This window comes from Canis lupus, chromosome 1 (assembly GCF_003254725.2).
Source record: "Canis lupus dingo isolate Sandy chromosome 1, ASM325472v2, whole genome shotgun sequence".
Classification (NCBI taxonomy): domain Eukaryota; kingdom Metazoa; phylum Chordata; class Mammalia; order Carnivora; family Canidae; genus Canis; species Canis lupus.
Genome location: NC_064243.1, coordinates 112,592,142 through 112,610,000, shown reverse-complemented (window position 1 = coordinate 112,610,000; position 17,859 = coordinate 112,592,142). Strand labels below are relative to the sequence as shown.

The following is a 17,859-nucleotide window of genomic DNA, read 5'->3' as shown; positions in this document are numbered from 1 at the left end:
CTTTTTGTGTAGAAAGTAATATAGCTTATTGATGAAGACTTCTCCAACAATTAGATTGTGTATAATGGACGCAAGAGAACTCAGGACATAAATAAGGGTCTTCTTCACCATAAACTGGCACATCTTTTTGAAACAACCCAGGAATTTCCATTGGTTGTCTGGCCATGTCACGAACAATGCAGGAACATAACTTCTTATCTTACCCAGGATAAAGGTAGCTACAACTTCCACCATTAATTCTGTGATCCAAAGTTTGATATTGAGCATAACTGACCTGTTACAGAACATAGGCAGTGTCCCCTTGTCTGCTTCGGTCCCAAAGAAGATGTGAAGCCTAGAGAGCCAGCCTTTAATAGTCACTGCTACACAGTAGGAGCTGGGCACGTGATCTCTGTGTCTCATTTCTGGAGAAGTTGTGCCACTTTAGAATTATATCCTTTATGTTTATAAATCTTGTGAGCCCTCTGAAAATAGGTTGAAATAGGTCCCAAAATAGTACAAATCAATTTGTTGGTAAATTTATATGACTACTAATAATTTGCTTATGATTTGAGTCAATGACCCTGTGGCCTTTTTATAGGCTCCACAAATGTAAGGAAAATCCTCCATCAATAAAAATAACCCCATAAAGTTTGAAATTGGATTTTTTTTTTGAAATTGGATGTTTTTTATCTCAAACATCTCAATCGGATTTTTTTTAATCCGATGTTTTTTATCTCAAACATCTCAATTAGATATTTTTTATCTCAAACATCTCAATTGGATGTTTTTTCTCTCAAACATCTCAATCGGATGTTTTTTATCTCAACGAAAGCCATTGTTTTTTTTTTCCCCTCATGCCTCCTAACATTGCTTCTTGTGAGAGGGTTGAAAAAACCCCTTGTCCTCTTGTTTATACATATTGTGGCAAAATGTAGGTATTTTCAGTTTCAATATTTTGTGAAAAACTTCAAAAAACCCTGTTCTTTATCACACACATAAGCTGGCCAAATACAGGATTTATAGTGACAATATTTTGTGAGAAGCTTCAGATAACCTTGTCATTTTTATACATATCATAGTGATACAGAGGTACCTTTTGTTCCAATATTTTGTGAAAAGCTTCAAAAAAAAAAAAAACCCGTCTTCTTTTCTACACATATGCTGGCTAAATATAGGTATCTTTTGTGACAATATTTTGTGAAAAGTTTCAAAAAACCCTGTCCTCTTTTTTCCACACATCTTGGCTGAACATCGGTATTTTTTAATAATATTTTGTGAAAAATACTTCAAAACCTTGTCCTCTGTTTTACACGTTTCCTGGCTGAACCTAGTTATTTTTTGTGGCAATTTTTGTGTGTGACAGGCTTTCAGAAACCATATCCTCTTTTATACATGTATCCTGGTCTAACATAGACATTTTTTTGTGACAAGATTTTGTGAAAGGCTTCGAAAACCCAGTCTTCTTTCTTACACATATCCTGTGCGAATGTATGTTTTTTTTGTAACAATACTTTGTGATAGGTTTCAAAACCGCTGGCTACATTTTTACGTATATCCTCTTCTAAAAAATTGAGATTTTATTTATTTATTTATTTATTTATTTATTTATTTATTTATGAGAGATGGAGAGAGAGGCAGAGGGAGAAGCAGTCTCCCTGTGGGGAGCCTAATGGGAGACTCTTTCCCAGAAGCTCGGGAACAGGGCCTGAGCGTCTTCTCAACCACTGAGCCACCCAGGTGCCCCGCATATATCCCTGTTGTTACTTGTCAGTCTCCTTCATTTTAACTGCTGGCTAGGATCCCACCATAGGAGTAAACTCGTTGCACTCCTGAAAGGCTGTGAGTTGAAACCACTGGTTTGGCTATCACAGCTAGATTTCTGCATCCTGGAACATGTTTTCTTCCACACAGGCTGAAGAGTTTCCCCAGGAGATGTATTCATGCCCAATGTAAGGCTAGTTGGGCAGCCCGGGTGGCTCAGCAGTTTAGTGCCGCCTTCAGCCCAGGGTGTGATTCTGGAGACCTGGGATCGAGTCCCACATGGGGTTCCCTGCATGGAGCTTCCTTCTCCCTCTGTCTCTGTCTCTGCCTCTTTTCCTCTCTCTCTCTCTCTCTCTCTCTCTCTCTCGAAAATAAAAAGAGAAAGAAATCTGGGAGACGTAGATTCAAGAGGAACCAAATGTGCTTTGGGGGCTGTGGGGGTGAGGGGCTCAATTGATGAAGGTAACACCATAGGCTTGTAGAAGTTCTTCTGAAAGAATTAGGATCGATGCAGCATAAATAACTGGCTTTGCCACATAGAGATGGTGTCACTGGGTGGAGTTCAGGGAAATAAGCTTCCTTGTGACAACTGTGGCAGAACGGAGCTGTGTGTCGGTTGGTACAGGCTGCAAGTTCATGTGACATCAGACGTGGAGGCGGATCACACCAACTTGCACATTGGTCTCCGGCCTCCATTCAGTAACTTTTGATGGCTCTCATTTCACTATAGAATTTTTGCAGCCTTCAGGGGGAAGGCATGTAGTAGGTAAGTACCTCTCTTGAAAAAGCCACTTGGAATCCACTCTTTTTGTGAAGATTTAAGCCCATGTCTCTCAGTAATTTTAGGGCAAACTAAACAAGAAGGGTATAGAATATTGGAGCAGTGCAAGCAACTTGGCCTGTATATACATAAAATGCTGCAATACAGTTTTTCCAAGCAAACAAGGCAACTTTATGAATATTTGCCACATACTACACCAAAGAGCAACTTTCAGTAAATACTCATAGATGTAATGCTCTGTAAACACTGTGCTATGAAGTTAGAAGTCCGATTACAAGGATGTCTAGAACATCACCATCTGAATGGAAACCACCTTTTAAAAAACTTGTGCTTGAAGGAGAAATGATAACGGCCATTTCAAAATTTGTATAACTAAAAGTAAAAATACTTTCCGTAGGGACACCTGGGTGGCTCTGTGGGTTAGGCGACACTTGATCCCAGCTCAGATCTTGATCTCAGGCTCCTAAATTAAGCCCACCATTGGGCTCCACACTGGCCATGGAGCCTACTTAAAAACAAAACAAAACAGCTTTCTTTTTTTTTTTTTTTTTTCAAAACAGCTTTCTTTAGAACACATAGGATGCAACTGAGGCGGGCTTCTGGGCAAATTTAAAACACTAAATTGCTTAATAGGAAAGGATGAAAGGTTGGTTGTTTCTGAGCTAATTATCCGCTGGTTGAAGTAAGAAGGAACAAAGTCAAAGGAAAAAGAACGTAAGAGGTGAGCAAGAAACACAAAATTCTAGATATGGTTCTTCTGACCGCGTGATCAGGAAAAAAAAAAAAAAAAAAGAACCAAGGGGCAAGAAGCAATGTTAGGAATCAAAAAGGGAAAAAAAGGACAATGGCCTTGAAAGAGATGATGAACATTTTGATTTCAAGCTTTGGTATTCATTTGTGGAGTGATTACCTACAAAAAAGGACCAAACTGGGTCAAAATGGAAGAAAAGCATGAATAGCCGTATGAGACATCCAACAAACTGAGTTTTACTATTTTGGAACTATTTCAACTGGTAGGAGAGATTTTTAAACATTCATGACTCCATTCTAATCTGACGCATACTCTTCCAGAAAAGAGAAAGAGAAAACATGTCCCCAGCTCTTACTGTGGGGTACAGTAACTTTGACCCCCAAACCAGAAAAAATACAGCAAGGAAAATACCAGGCCCAAGTCAGCACATACAAACATCCTTCAGGGCTCGGAGACACAATGCAGAAATGAATGAAAAAGATAATGTGCATGGAAATGTAGGGTTTATTCTAGGAATATAGTAGTTTCAAAGTAGAAAATCAGTGTCATTCATGGCATTAATGGTTTAAAGGAGGAAAACCATGTGAGTTCTTTGAAGATGCATTAAAAAAAAACAAATGCCTCTACCTAAAATTCTGGTTCCATTGATGGTAAAACTCAGTAAACCTGAAATTAAAAGGAATTACCTTCATCTGATATAGAGTATCTCCAAAATGTTACAGCAAACGTGGTATTAAGATCAGGGGGCCAAGGCTTGGGGACTGCCATCTCCAGGAAGGGTGTTTAGGGGGACTTGCCATACAGCAAGACAGAAACAGAAAAGGAATGACTTGAGAAGGAAAAATGCAGAAACAGTGTCCTAATTCACAGGTGGTATCATTGCCTAGATCAAAAACTCAGAAGAATCTGACAAATTATCAGAATCAAAACTGTAATTTACCATGAATGCCTGATAGGAGCATCCATGTGTGAGGCTCAATGGCATGGCTTTATAAGAGCACCTGTGATTTCTTAAAAAAAAAGATTTTATTTGTTTATTTGAGAAAGAGAGTGAGCAAGAGAGAGTGAGAGAGCACAGCAGGGGGAGCAGCAGAGGGAGAAGGAGAAGCAGGCTCCCCACGGAGCAGGGAGCCCAATGGAGGCACAGAGGGGCTGAGGGGGGTCGTGTGATCATGACCAGAGCCTAAGGCAGATGCCCAACAGATTGAGCCACTCACATGCGCCCCGCACATGTGATTTTAAATAATATTTGTAATGGCAATCTGAGAAGAAACAGATTTATTCTTTATTTAGAACAGAAAACTTAGCTGAATGTGAAAGCTTGACTGTGAATTAGCAATAGGTAACAGATGACAAATAACAGGAAAGAAAGGAAGAGATACCAGAGAGTATCAGTAAAGGGAGGACTTAGTTGGGTGGAATAACTGTTCTCCCCAAATTATCTGGACAATTATGAATCTCCAATAGCATTGTAGTTGCTTGCTTTAAGTGGGCAAGCCAATTCTAAAATTAAATAGCATAACAGAGGACCTCAAAGAAGAGTAATGAGGTGGCAACTGCCCTGCTAGGTGTCAAGATGGACCACCAAGAGCCACACTGTTAAAAACTGGTGCTGTGTCTCCAATGGCGAAGGGAATACAAACTCAGGCACCCCTCCTACACGGACAGAGAAACTTCATAAGGGAGATTGTTTGACAGGTAAGGTGTGCAAAGGAGCATTTTTCTCTAAAATGATTCTGAAAAACCGGTCTCACACACACGGCCTTGGGAAAATATTCTAAAGTAGGGTGAAAATGCACTAATGCAAAGGTAGAAGAAATGATTTCCACTGTATATTCTAAAGTAGGGTGAAAATGCACTAATGCAAAGGTAGAAGAAATGATTTCCACTGTATAAAAATTAGTATCTACTTAAGAAAGGACACTCTAAGGAAAGAACAAAGACCAGCCAGACTGGAAGAAGGGTAGAACACATGGCTGGCAAAGAATGACATCCAGAATATATAAAGACCCTTACAATGCAACAAGGAAAAGGCAACGCAAGAGAAAAGCTGAAATTGTTACCCCCAGGAATGTGTGTGTGTGTGTGTGTTTGTGTGTCTGTGTGCGTGTGTTCTAGCAGACATGTACAGAGGAACGTTCGTAGAGGCAGTATTGATACAACAAAAGAAAACATTTTTTAAAAATCCCAAATGTTCACAAGTAGCCAATAGGAGGGAAAGAGAATGTGCTAATAAGTTCATTCAATGGGAACCATATAGCAATGAAAATGCCCAACTCACATCGAGGCACCTGCAAGAGTGAATCTGGGGAACATAGTTTTTTAAAAAAGATTTTATCTATTTATTTGACAGAGAGAGAGAGAGAGAGAGCAAGCAAGCACAAGCAGGGGGAGCAGGAGTTGGAGAAGCAGACTCCCTGCTCAGCAGGGAGCCCGATGCGGGACTTAATCCCAAGACCCCAGGATCTGGACTTGAGCCCAAGGCAGATGCTCAACCAATTGAGTCACCCAGATGCTATGGGGAACATAATTTTGACAGAACAGAGCAAGTAGCAGAAAATCCAATGTAATTTCATTTTTATGAAAGTCAAAAACACTCAAAATTAAATCTATGGTTTTTAAGAAGATAGGATGTGAAAAAAAATGAAGTGTAGGGGTGGGGCATATTTTGCAAAATGCAGCTGGGCGTGGAGTGGACTGGGGGTTGGACTGGCTGGGAACACAGGAGTGGTGGGGTGCTGGTTCTCTCCTTCCTTTAGCTGAGTGAAGACACAGAGTGAGGCTTTTTCTTTAAATTATTGCTCTCCACACCCAGCACAGCTGGTATAAGAAATTACTTTGAATATCTCCAATACTCAAGATGAAAACAAGAAAAAGTTTGTAGGTTTTTGCTGTTAAGAAAAAGCTCCAGTATAGATTCCTACAAATACTGAGCAAACCTTGAGCCTACACTCATGATAATCAACCGAATTCTACTAAACAAGTGCTTTATTTTTTTAAAACATTTTATTTATTTATTCATGAGAGACACAGAGAGAGAAGAGGTAGAGACACAGGCAGAGGAAGAAGCAGGCTCCTCGCAGGGAGCCCAATGTGGGACTCGATCCCAGGACTCCAAGATCACGCCCTGAGCCAAAGGCAGACGCTCAACCACTGAGCCACCCAGGTGTCCCTAAACATGTGCTTTACAACCAAGAATCATAACATTTGAGAAGAATCCATAAGGAGATAGGAAAAGGGGGGAATGGAGGAGAAAGTAGGTGGCCAGTGCACACACGTCTGAGGAGACCCAGCTGAGGCAGGTCCGGGAGCAATCACCCGAGGTAGAAATGGAACCCGTGACTGCTGGAAACCTCGTGTAAAAGCGTAGATGGAAACTTCTCAACATCCTCCTGACACCCAGGGATTCAGGCAGATGGCTGATGAACTCCCATGGAAAGGGTGCAGTCAACTGAAAAAAGACTTCCCAGAAATTCACACACACACACACACACACACACACACACACACACAAATGGAATGTGTCTGTTAAATAATTGGACTGTAACTGATGAAAAAAACAAATGATCTGGAAGATACAACCGAGGAAATCAACCATGAATCCGGGAACAAAGACGGGGTGTGTGAGAGAGAAGTGCTTGGGGAGATGCACCCATTTGTTTAGTGCCTGACGGGTGCCAGGTGGTACGCGCTGGACTGATACTGGCTACTTTAGTCTTTAGGCAGCCTAGGAGGATGTCAATGTGTCCCTTTCCCAGTTTCCTCTGCGTGTCAAAGGATTTTTATATTTTTTAGAGTTAGGGTTGACTTTTATCAAATAATTTTATTAAATCTATGGAGATAAGTAATTTTCTCCTTTATACTGTTTTTTTTTTTTAATTTTTTATTTATTTTATGATAGTCACAGAGAGAGAGAGAGAGGCAGAGACACAGGCAGAGGGAGAAGCAGGCTCCATGCACCGGGAGCCTGACGTGGGATTCGATCCCGGGTCTCCAGGATCGCGCCCTGGGCCAAAGGCAGGCGCTAAACCGCTGCGCCACCCAGGGATCCCTCCTTTATACTGTTGATGTGGATTGCTACATTCTGATATTGAAACACATCTGCATTCCTTTTTTGCTTTGTAGAGAGAGAATGAGTGCAGCAGTGGAGGGGACAGAGGTAGAGAGAGAGAATATGAAGGAGGCTCCACGCCCAGTGTGGACCCAAAGTAGGGCTTGATCTGATGACCCTGAGATCATGACTTGAGCTGAAATCAAGAGTCAGATACTTAACCAACTGTGCCACCCAGCTGAGCACCCCCACTTTTTTAAAAAACACACTTGCATTCCTGATAGATATCCTATTGGTCATGGTAACTTTTTTGTCTCTATGTTTTTTTTATTATTAATTCTGCACTTGGTTTTCTAATGTTTCCTTTGATTTTGTACATGTATTTGTAAGTGAAATTGGCCTATAATTTCTTGCCTGGTTTTCTAGCTTCATAAACCGAATTAGGAAGTGATCTCCTTTTACTACTTTTTATTCCCTGTAGGGATTTGTTGAGGATTATTTTTACTTGAAGATTTATTAACTCACCCATAAAACCATTGGGTCCTGATATTGTTTTTTTTTTTTTTTGGTGGAGGCTAATTAGTGGCTCTCATTTTAATTTCTTTAATGGTTATTGCTCTACTCATATTATCCATTTTGTTCTGAGGTCAGTTTAGGTAATTTACATTTATCTAGAGAACTGTTCATCATCCATATTTGTAAATACATTGGCGTAGGTTTTGTGGTCATCTCCTGATAACGTTTACAATCTCTTTTGTATCTCTGTGATAAGTCCTCAAAGATTTTTATCAATATACCAATAGATCCCTTTCTTTTTTAATTTTTATTTATTTTTAAAAAGATTTTTATTTATTTATTCATGAGAGACAGAGAGAGAGAGAGAGAGAGGCACAGGCACAGGGAGAGGCAGGCTCCATGCAGGGAGCCTGATGTGGGACTCAGTCCCAGGTCTCCAGGATCGTGCCCTGGGCTGAAGGCGGCGCTAAACCACACAGCCACCCAGGCTGCCCCCCTTTCTTTTTTTAAATATTTACTTATTTATTTGAGGAGGATAGGGGAGAGAGAGAGGAAGAGAGAATCTCCAGCAGACTCCATGCTGAGTGGGGAGCCCAACATGGGGCTCTATCTCACAACCTTGAGATTGTACCTTAGCCAAAGCCACGAGTTGGGCACTTTTTTTTTTTTTTTGAGTTGGGCACTTATCTGCACTATCCAGGTGCCTCTCAGTTGGTCCCTTTCTCTGTTTTTCTCTACTTCTCTCTCTGTATCTCTGAACACCATGATTTAGTGGTGAATGGTACATGGTAGAGGAAAGCTCACAACGAAGATTCTCTCCTGGACAGACTTTAGTCAGGTTCTCTGAGTCTCTTCCTTGACTAGGCCTGACCATATGCTTTAGGTTCAGACTGAACGAGAAACCCGCTAAGTCAGTTGAGCCAGAATCCTCCACTCTTGCTATCTGACCAAATTCCTCATGTCCCAGCATCCCATAGATAGTCTGTGATCACTCTGGCCTATCTTCAGTAAAAGCCCTGTTGGGTCAGTTTAGCAAGAATTACTCTACCTTCCTGGTAACTTTCCATCCACTGACCATCACTTGGTGCTGCCCCTTGGCTCTAATTCCCCACTCTTCTTGTTTTTGAAGTGGAGTCCAATCTGTGTCCCACACTGCAAAACCACTGCAGTAGTCTGCCTCAACAAAGTGTGCCTCACTGTCCTAATGAGTGTTGGAATACTTTTTTTGGTAACACATGGAAACAAATAATGACAATATGATTGATGAGGGCTAGAAGAAAGTGCATGCCAGGAGCTCTGTGGTTTCTAGGTAATCCCTCAGGGGCATTTAAAGGTTTAAGAATTTGGAAAATATTGAGAATAGTGATAAGATGTTATTTAGAGTGGACCAAAAGACTGGGGAAATAACAGGTGGGGGAGACAGAGAAATTACCCCATCAGTATGGGCAAAGCAAGTGAGGACCCCACAGAACAAGTGTCAGAAGAGCTGAGATCTAATAAGCATTTCAACATTTTATGTCCAAAAGGTAGCTCTTTGGTAAATTTTCCCCCAAGTGTTTTCCCCTAAAATACTCAGTTTCCCAGGTCACAAACTGGAATCAATATTCCCTCTGTGTTGAACAAGCTCAAAGCTTCAGAAAGAGCAGTGAGGGCTTGCATTCTGAATGCACTTTTCTTCCTTTTCTTTTACTTTTTTAGTTTATTTTAGGGAGAGAGCTCACGAAAGTAAGTAGTGAGGAGGCAGTGTGAAGGGACAGAGGGAGAGGGAGAGAATCTAAAGCAGACTCCCTGCTGTATATGGAGCCTGACATGGGGCTGGATCCCACGACCCTGAGATCATGACCTGAGCTGAAATCAAAAGTCAAATGCTTAATGGTCAGGGCCACTCAGATGACCCAATGGATGGACTTTTCAAGTGTGTGTGGGGACATGGGGGGCTCGATGGATGCCTTTCCAGAACTCTGTGGCAGGTGAAGTTTGTCCTGGGAGTTCTGATTGCTGTATTATCAGGAAACCCGTCAGTGGGAGATACTTTCAACACAGCAGGGGCTGTTCCAAAACAGGAGTGATAATATTTTTTATCAAAAACGAGAGTTCTGGGTGAAGCAGTGCAGTGGATGCTCCTCATAGCTAACTGTGGTGGGGGAAATAGGATAATTCATTCACTGTTCCAGTGTTTCCATGAATTAGTTGACAAGACAATCCAAACCTTTAAACTTTGTTTCAGAAGCGACAAGTGAACATCATCAACAGAAAGAAGGCAGCCGATGGTCCGTTGTCAGCATGACTCTTTGGTCCAGATGATGCTTCCAGTCTCTCGGGGTATGACCCCTGCCAGTGGGGTCGCAGAAACCTAGACTGAATTCCACTAATCAGAAGGAACGTTGTACACTAGGACCCCCAGAGTCAGGTAGGTGCCCTGGAGGTGAGCTGTGTTCAAAATCTGAGCCCAACCATTTTTCTGGTTTGCTGGTCACCAGAGAAACCTGACCATGTTCCCTAGGCCCTGGCACTGCCCTGTCAGCTGTATCTTTCCATCTGTGCAGAATCCCATCATGAGCCCAAGGGTTCCGGAGGGTGTGGTTGGTCACAGGGCTTCAAGGAGGAGCCACCACTCACTCTGTGAGCTGGCAGCTGTGTGCTGGGAGGCGGCACATGGACTCGGGTCACCCCCACAGATGTTACTGGTTCCTCTTCTCCTTCCTGATTGTGTGAAGACAGATGGTGTTTACAGGGAGAAGGAGGGATGAGTCTTCTGACTATAGGAGTGTTTGCTTCTGTCGCTACCCTGGTGGTGGTGGACCTTGATTTGTGTTTCTTTTGGTTTTGTTCTTTTAGTATCTTCAAGCTCCACGAGGAAAGGAAACAAAAGATCCTCAGGACAAAATGTAGGTTGGATTACTACTGTCTTTGTAGTTGGGCCCGTGAAGCACAGACATGCCAGTAATCTTGACGGCACACAGAATACAAGCAAGACCGAAGGATGTGGGTGGTGAATGTGCCCCAACCAGTGACTCTGTGACTGTAGCTGCAACATCCAGGCTGTTCTGGCCACCAGCAGGGCTGCGGTCACACAGCACCACAGGCTGCAGGACAGAAAGGTGTTGCTCCAGCTGGGGCCTCACTCCGGTCCATGCATCTTGTCAGCACAATTTGTGAATCCTAGAGTTTCATAGATCAGAAGCCAATGATATAGCCAATGATCACCCAAAATAATCTCTTTATTCATTCATTCATTCATTCAGGAGAGCGAGAGAGGGAAAGAGCATGGGCATGAGGATGCGGAGTAAGGGAGCAGAGGCAGAAGGAGAGAGAGAATCCCAAGCCGACTTTCCACTTGGGGCAGAGCCTGACACATGGCTCCATCCCTGGAGCCCTCAACCATGAGCTCAAAACCAAGAGCCACCCAAGTGCTCTGATAATCTCCCCATTTAAGGGCCACATTAACACCTTTAATTCCCCATTGCCATGTCCAGTCATGCATTCACAGGCTGGGGAGCAGGCATGGACATCTCTGGGTGCAACTCTTCTGCCTACCGCACTCAGTTTCCACTGTCTCCTCCCTGAGGCCCTCTCCAGCTGGTAAGCAGAGCGATACCACTAGAACAGCATCATATAAGATAGATCATGTCACTTCTGGAATATCAATCAATCCAAAAACAGTCTCTTTACAGACTTCCAGTGGCCCATCAAATAAGGCACAGAGTCCCTCTTGTGGCCCCCAGAGCCCTGCATGATGGGTCCCCAGGCTTCAGGCACACTGGCTGCTCCAGGATTGGGGGCAGGTGGGTGTGAATAGGGATGGTGGGTCTCCCCGGCCTTTCACTCATGGAGGGATATTTCATTTCTTTTTATTGTGTGGTGAGGTCGTGAAGGTCGTGAAGAGTTAAGCCTCTGGGTCATTTTCTCCCTGAAGAGCTCCTCCATGTAGCTCTTTAGACGTTGTGCTAGCCTTCCTGTGATCATCGGCTCAGCATGTTCCAGCAGCTTTATGGACTCGGCCTCTACCTTAGTGAAACAAGCCTGTGAGTGGTTGATCCAGCTGGACCAAAGAATAACAGAATCTGCGATTACACCCTTGTCTGAAGTCCCCACTGTGGGAGGATGGCGAATAGTAGCTATTACCGTATTGAACTATGATCCTTTTCTGCTAAATTTTGAGGGGGGCTCAAAAACCACAAGTAGTATTTTTGTCTCTAGGATTCAAGGTACCTCTACATAACTGATGCCATATTTTGGTTTCGTTTTTTAAATTGTGATATAATTGACACACAATGTTATTGTAGTTTCTGGTACAACAGAACTAGTATTGAACAGAAAGCCTAGTTAATACCTGTTACCACACATTACAAAATTTATTTTTCTTGTGATAAGAACTGTTAAGATCTACTCTCTTAGCAACTTTCAAATATGCTAAAAAGTGTTATTAACTGTAGTCCTCATGCTGTGCATTACATCCCCAAGACCTTTCTTATATTATAATCAGGTGTTTGTACCTTTTGAGGATCTGCACCATTACGTTTCCCATCCCACTCTGCTTCTGGCAACCACCTGTTTATTCTCTGTATCTGTGAACTTGTTTTTTCTTAATTTTTGTTTTTATGATCCACATATAAGTGACGTCATATGGTATTTGTCTTTCTCTAAATTATTTCATTTATCATATTGTTCTGAAGGTCTATATATGGTGTCACAACTGGCAAGATTTCCTCCTTTTAATTAATTAATTAATTAATTAATTTAGAGGGAGCACGTGTAAGCAGGGGTGCCACAGAGCCAGGATAGTTGGATGTGAACATATGAAGAAAGACTCAGAATCTCACTGAATTTTCATCCGAGACCTGGACTCAGACCCTGAGGCTGCGGCAGGAGGCGCGGGATTAGCAGCAGCGGCAGGCGGAGGAAGAAGCCCGGTGGGCCCAAGAGGCCCAGGCCTGGGCGCAGCTCAAGGAGCAGGAAGTGTTGCAGCTGCAGGAGGAAGCAAAAAATTTCATTACCCGAGAGAACCTGGAGGCACGGGTGGAAGAAGCATTGGACTCGCTGCTGAAGAGCTACAATTGGGCTATCACCAGGGAAGGGCTGGTGGTCAGACCACAGCATAAGGGATCGTAAGGGTCCAGTAAGGACAGTGCCCACCCAGGGACCATGTGTGTATGGGGTAGGAGGGTTGAGCCGGATCTGGAATAGATATGTTGTTGCTGCTTGGGAAGAAGGAGGCTCAGCCTATTCCAGTGTCCTCCTCACATTCTGCCCTGCACCCACCACCTGGTTGGCAGTTCCCATATACACTGTCCTGTTCTACACCATGTACGACTCAGCAAAGCAGCAGACCTTAGAGGTTTCCAGCTCACAGTGGCGCAGAATGGACCACAGTCCCCTCGATCAACTAGGTCATTTACTAAGTGTCATCAAGGACATGGACAGAGGTTGGCAAATTACAGTCCTTTGGCCCAATCTGTCCTACTGCCTGTTTTTGTAAATAAATTTTATTGGAACACACACACAAAAAAATGGACTCAGACCCATTGCTTTGTCACTTCCAGCTTCATTAAGAGAGCTAGCAGATTGGCTATAGGAATGATTAACTTTGGGAAGCAGAGAAAAACACTTTAACTTCAAAGGGTAAAAGACTAGGCTATTGACTCAAGGAGGGGGAGTGGAGGAGCTGTATCTGGAGAACAATGTAGTCAAGAGTCAGTGTGCCAACTCAGGTCTTCACGTATCCCCAGGGTGCCCAGGACTAGAGAAGCTCCGCAGCTGGTTCCCCATGCAGGACGAAGGGCAGAGGGAGACAGGGAGAGAATCTCAAGCAGACTCCGAGCTGAGCTGAGCTGAGCACAGAGCCCAATGTGGGCTCAATTTCAAGATTCTGAGATCATGACCTGAGCTGAAATCACGAGTTAGACATTTAACCAACTGAGCCACCAGGTGCCCCCAAATATCCTTCCTTTAAATAACTGAATAATATTCTGGGGCACCTGGGTGGCTGAGTCAGTGAAGCATCTGCCTTTGGCTTGGGTCATGATTCTGGGGTCCTGGGATCCACCACTGTGTGGGCTCCCTGCTCAGAGGGGAGTCTCCTTCTCCCCCTCTCCCCACTCGAGCTTTCTCTCTGTCAAAAAAATAAAATCCTTTAATAATTATTTAAAATAGCTGAATAACATTCCATTTTACATACATACCACATTATCTTTATCGTTTCATCCATGAATGGACACTTGGAATTCTTTGCTTTAGTTTTACAGGTTCGGATAAAGAGGACTGATTCGCAAAGCTCCTATAAACCGCAATGTGGCAACGATCTGTCCTACTGATGGAATCAGTAGAATTAAACTATTTCGGGAAATGTTTCTCAGATTCCCAGGGTTCTTGAAAATGACATAGGGCGAATTTTGGGAATAGAGATTTCTGGTGTGTATGTTCCTGTGGCCAAGTCTGCAATAAATACTTTCCTCTGAGTGGGAGGAGCTGCAGGGGCGTGGGCAGAAGGTGTGGGTGGGTCACTCTAGCACTGGGCAGGCAGGAAGATTAAGAAGAGGGATTCAATACAACAGGAACCCTCGCTTATTTGATATGGAGTCCTACCATGAATCCCTGAATGTAAAATAAGTATTCATTGAATGAGTCTCAAATTCCCTCAACCTCAGATATCGCATATGTGCAGGGGCTTCACACACACACACACACACACACACACACACACACCCCTCAGAACCTCCAGGATCCTGGACAGTTCCAGGCAGGCAGCTGCAGTGTAGGAATGGCCCATATGATGTCCCTGGGGCAGGTGTCTCTTAGGAGTGGGGACCTGCATGGAGTCTGGAGGGCACCGTGGAGCTGGGTGCTGACACGCAAGGGGGAAGCAGCATTGTGCCCAACAGAGCACATCTCTCTGCAGCAGCTGTGCACACAGGGTTCCCGGGGCCAGGCTGCCAGTGTCTTGGCCCCAATAGCAAACCTGTACTAAGGCTGTGGAATTTGTAGTCTGGGTCCCAAATGGTTGGTTGGGATGGAAGTTGCTGGGGACATCCAAGGGAAATTTCTAATTCCCAACTCAAAAGCCTATGACTAGAAAATAAGAAAATACCCAGGCAATCACCATGACTTCCCAGGGCAACACTCTCCAGGTTTAAATTAGCAAGAAGGTCCATCATTTTCCTGGTTACTGTCCCACATGTGAATCTGCAGACACGCAGAGTAGCTAACAATTGTCCCTGCATCTCTCCTTTGTTCGGGAGCTGCCATTTCCTGGCAAATGACTGACAGCCTCCAGGTTGGTGGGGACAGAGGTGCGATGACTGCTGGGAGGACCAGGGAGGTCGGGACAGCTGGGCACACTGAGCTGCCCGGGTGTGATGGGGACAGGGAGCTGATGCAGGACTGGCTTGTGGAACAGGACTGAGGTGCCTCGGCTGGAAGCACCACGGTGGGAAGTGAGCAAATGTTTACAAGGAAAAGGCTGGATTCTCCAGAGGACAACCTCTCCATTAGTGAGTCAGCTGCAGCAGCACACGGGCTGGGTCCCATGTGTGTGTCCATCACCCTAACCACTCCTACCTCCAGGAATTACAGTCTCCTTACCCACCTGCCCGAACTCACCTGTGCTCCTTCACTGTCCAAGTCTGAAGGGACTTTGGGGTTCTTTCCTGCACTGTAGTCAGAGGGTGGGGAGGCCGAGTTCCCCACACACAGCCCAGCAATGGTGTCCTGCAGAACCAGGCCAGGTGAGACCTCACTCTCCCGACATCTGGGGGCCTGACCCAGAGGAGGTGGTGAAGCCTGGATACCACCTACTCCCTCAGGCCGGGAGAGTTCCTGTGCCCTGGAGAATGCCATACCTCTCCTGATTCTTCCAGGTAAGAAGGTTCTTGAAATACCCAGGAAACCCTTCTGGAATGTTCTACAGAAGCCCTGCCAAGGCCCATAGCACAGATCCTTTAGGGACACAGGCTCACAGTCATTCCCCCAGGGCCCGTACGTGGGGCTGGGGCATCTGAGAGTCCAGCCTACATTGCCCGCTGTCCCTGCACCATCCCCTCGCCAATGCCTTAGACCTGAGGTTGGTTCCAGGTCACCAGCCCATTCAGACACATCTTCTCATCGGAGGTTCTTCTCTGGGGACCCCTATTTCCATCCCAGGAACTTCACCCTGAGTGAATGTAAAGAGTATTTGAGGGTTGGTGGTTTTGGCAGTGAAAACACAATTGTCTCAGAAGATGGGAAAGATGGATGAGAGTTCAGGGAGGGCCGTGGGTGCCGCCTCGTGGATTGCTCCTGCAGATGGAAGAGCAGAGCGCCCTGGAGAGGAGACTGTGGGGCTCAGCCTGGACAAAAGGGACATTCAGGTTCCCAAGGAGGCATATTGAACAGAGATTCATTTATGGCCGCCCAGGGCTCACCACCTGGAAGACTGGTTTTGCAAAGCGGGTAACCACAAATCAGAAGGGCACCCACCGGGTTATACTGGCAAGTCGGCTGAGGGAGAACTATAGACATTGGGACGTAGAAACACGCATGAGCACAAATCTGTATGCGATGTCCTTAGACAGTGTCCGCTGATGTTCTCACCATTTGAGGGGCATCTTAGCAATGAATGCGCAGTCGTAGTACCATTTGGAAGAAATCTCAAGAAGGACATGAGGGGCACTTGCGCGCCTCGGTTGGCGGACTCTTCATTTCAGCTCTGGTCGTGATCTCAGGGGTGAGACCCAGCCACCAGTGGGGGGCTTGCTTGCTTAAGATTCTCTCTCTCCCTCTGGCCTCCTCCTTTCCCCTCACTTCCCAGGCACAGGCGCTCTTTCTCTCTCTCTCAAGTACATTATATCCCAGGAGTGTCTCTGTATCTTCAGAATCATATACTTTGGCATCATTCCCTAAGTATGAGTCTAAACTCCACAAAATGGACTTTAGTCAAGGACTGGCCAGTGTTGGTCTGGTTCCCAGCACCTGTGGGCTGGCAGGTCCCTGCCCTTCAACCCTGGGTCCCCTCTGAACCACGGGAGCCTCTGATGCTCCACCATTTAGAGGAGTGCTTTATCAATGTCCTCACCAAGCACCCGCCCACCTCTCGACTCTGCGGGGCTGGTGGCACAGGCAACTGATTGGCAGGTTTGCCCCCCAGGCACCCCCAAGTGGCTGAATCCCAGCCATCACCAGAACCTCCAGCTCCTGGCCACAGGCAGCGTCCACAGATTGAGAAGTTCTGAAAGCACCAACCCGCACTCAGCTCTCACCGGCAGCAGGTTGGAGCTCCGGAGCACAGCCCGCACCGGTTCTGCCCCGACCCCATGACCACCCAACAAGATGCAGCTGGATGGGACATGCAAGTCCCAGCACATGGGGGTCACCTCGGCTTGGAGGCGCTTTCTCAGGAGGCTGCCCTGATCCTATAACTGAGCCCTTCTCTCCAACACAAAGACGGTTATGTGAGGCTCAGGGTTTGGTCAGTTGGAGGCCCCAAGAGGGCCCAGACGTCTGCGCCAGGGAGTTGGTGCTGAGGCAGAGGAGGGCCGAAGACAAGGTTTGTCAAGATACCATCTGGGAGAGCAGTGCGGGGAGCCAAGGTGCAGGCCGTCCGCCACTAAGCCCCTGATGAGAGATGGGAAGGTCCTCTCCTTGGGCCCAGTGTGTCCTCTGAACAGACACTGCACCAGCCACAATGTCGGGGAGGATGAGACAGCAGCCAGGCCTGTGTCCAGGCGTCCCTGTCTGCACCCAGTAAGAGTAGGTCAATAAACACGGATGAAGGCGAAAAGGAAAACTTAGAAGCATGTCAGCCACGTGCAACACCTGGTGGTCAGAGCCCCTTTGCTGTAGACCCAGGGCCCTGGCATCAGCATGGGGGGGAGGCCACCGAGTGTGAAAGGTGGCCCTTTAGCCTGTGGGGCCTCTACCCCCTCCTAGATTCAGGAGGGAGGACAGGGGCCTCTTTCAGTTAGAGGCCGGACCCCATTCATTCCAGAACATTGACACCCCAGGAAGCCCAGCCTACATTGCCCATCTACATCTTGTGAATGA

General features: G+C 45.5%; 2 long non-coding RNA genes across 4 annotated transcripts in view; both read left to right on the top strand.

The window, feature by feature from the left end:
* Positions 1-3,074, top strand: part of LOC125752636 (uncharacterized) — a 9,657-nt gene extending 6,583 nt beyond the window's left edge. Inside the window, exon 3 of the long non-coding RNA XR_007402623.1 lies at positions 1,158-3,074. This is a non-coding gene — a long non-coding RNA (uncharacterized LOC125752636). The remainder of the gene's footprint in view (positions 1-1,157) is intronic.
* The window catches only part of LOC112645416 (uncharacterized), a 69,052-nt gene extending 55,699 nt beyond the window's left edge, over positions 1-13,353 (top strand). For 2 of the 3 annotated variants that reach the window (XR_007402614.1, XR_007402613.1), the window contains 2 exons: positions 10,070-10,252; positions 10,681-13,353. This is a non-coding gene — a long non-coding RNA (uncharacterized LOC112645416). Of the gene's footprint in view, positions 1-4,843; positions 4,974-10,069; positions 10,253-10,680 lie in introns of all 3 variants that reach the window. The other variant, XR_007402616.1, reaches the window with a different exon arrangement.
* The last annotated feature ends 4,506 nt before the right edge of the window (positions 13,354-17,859 follow it).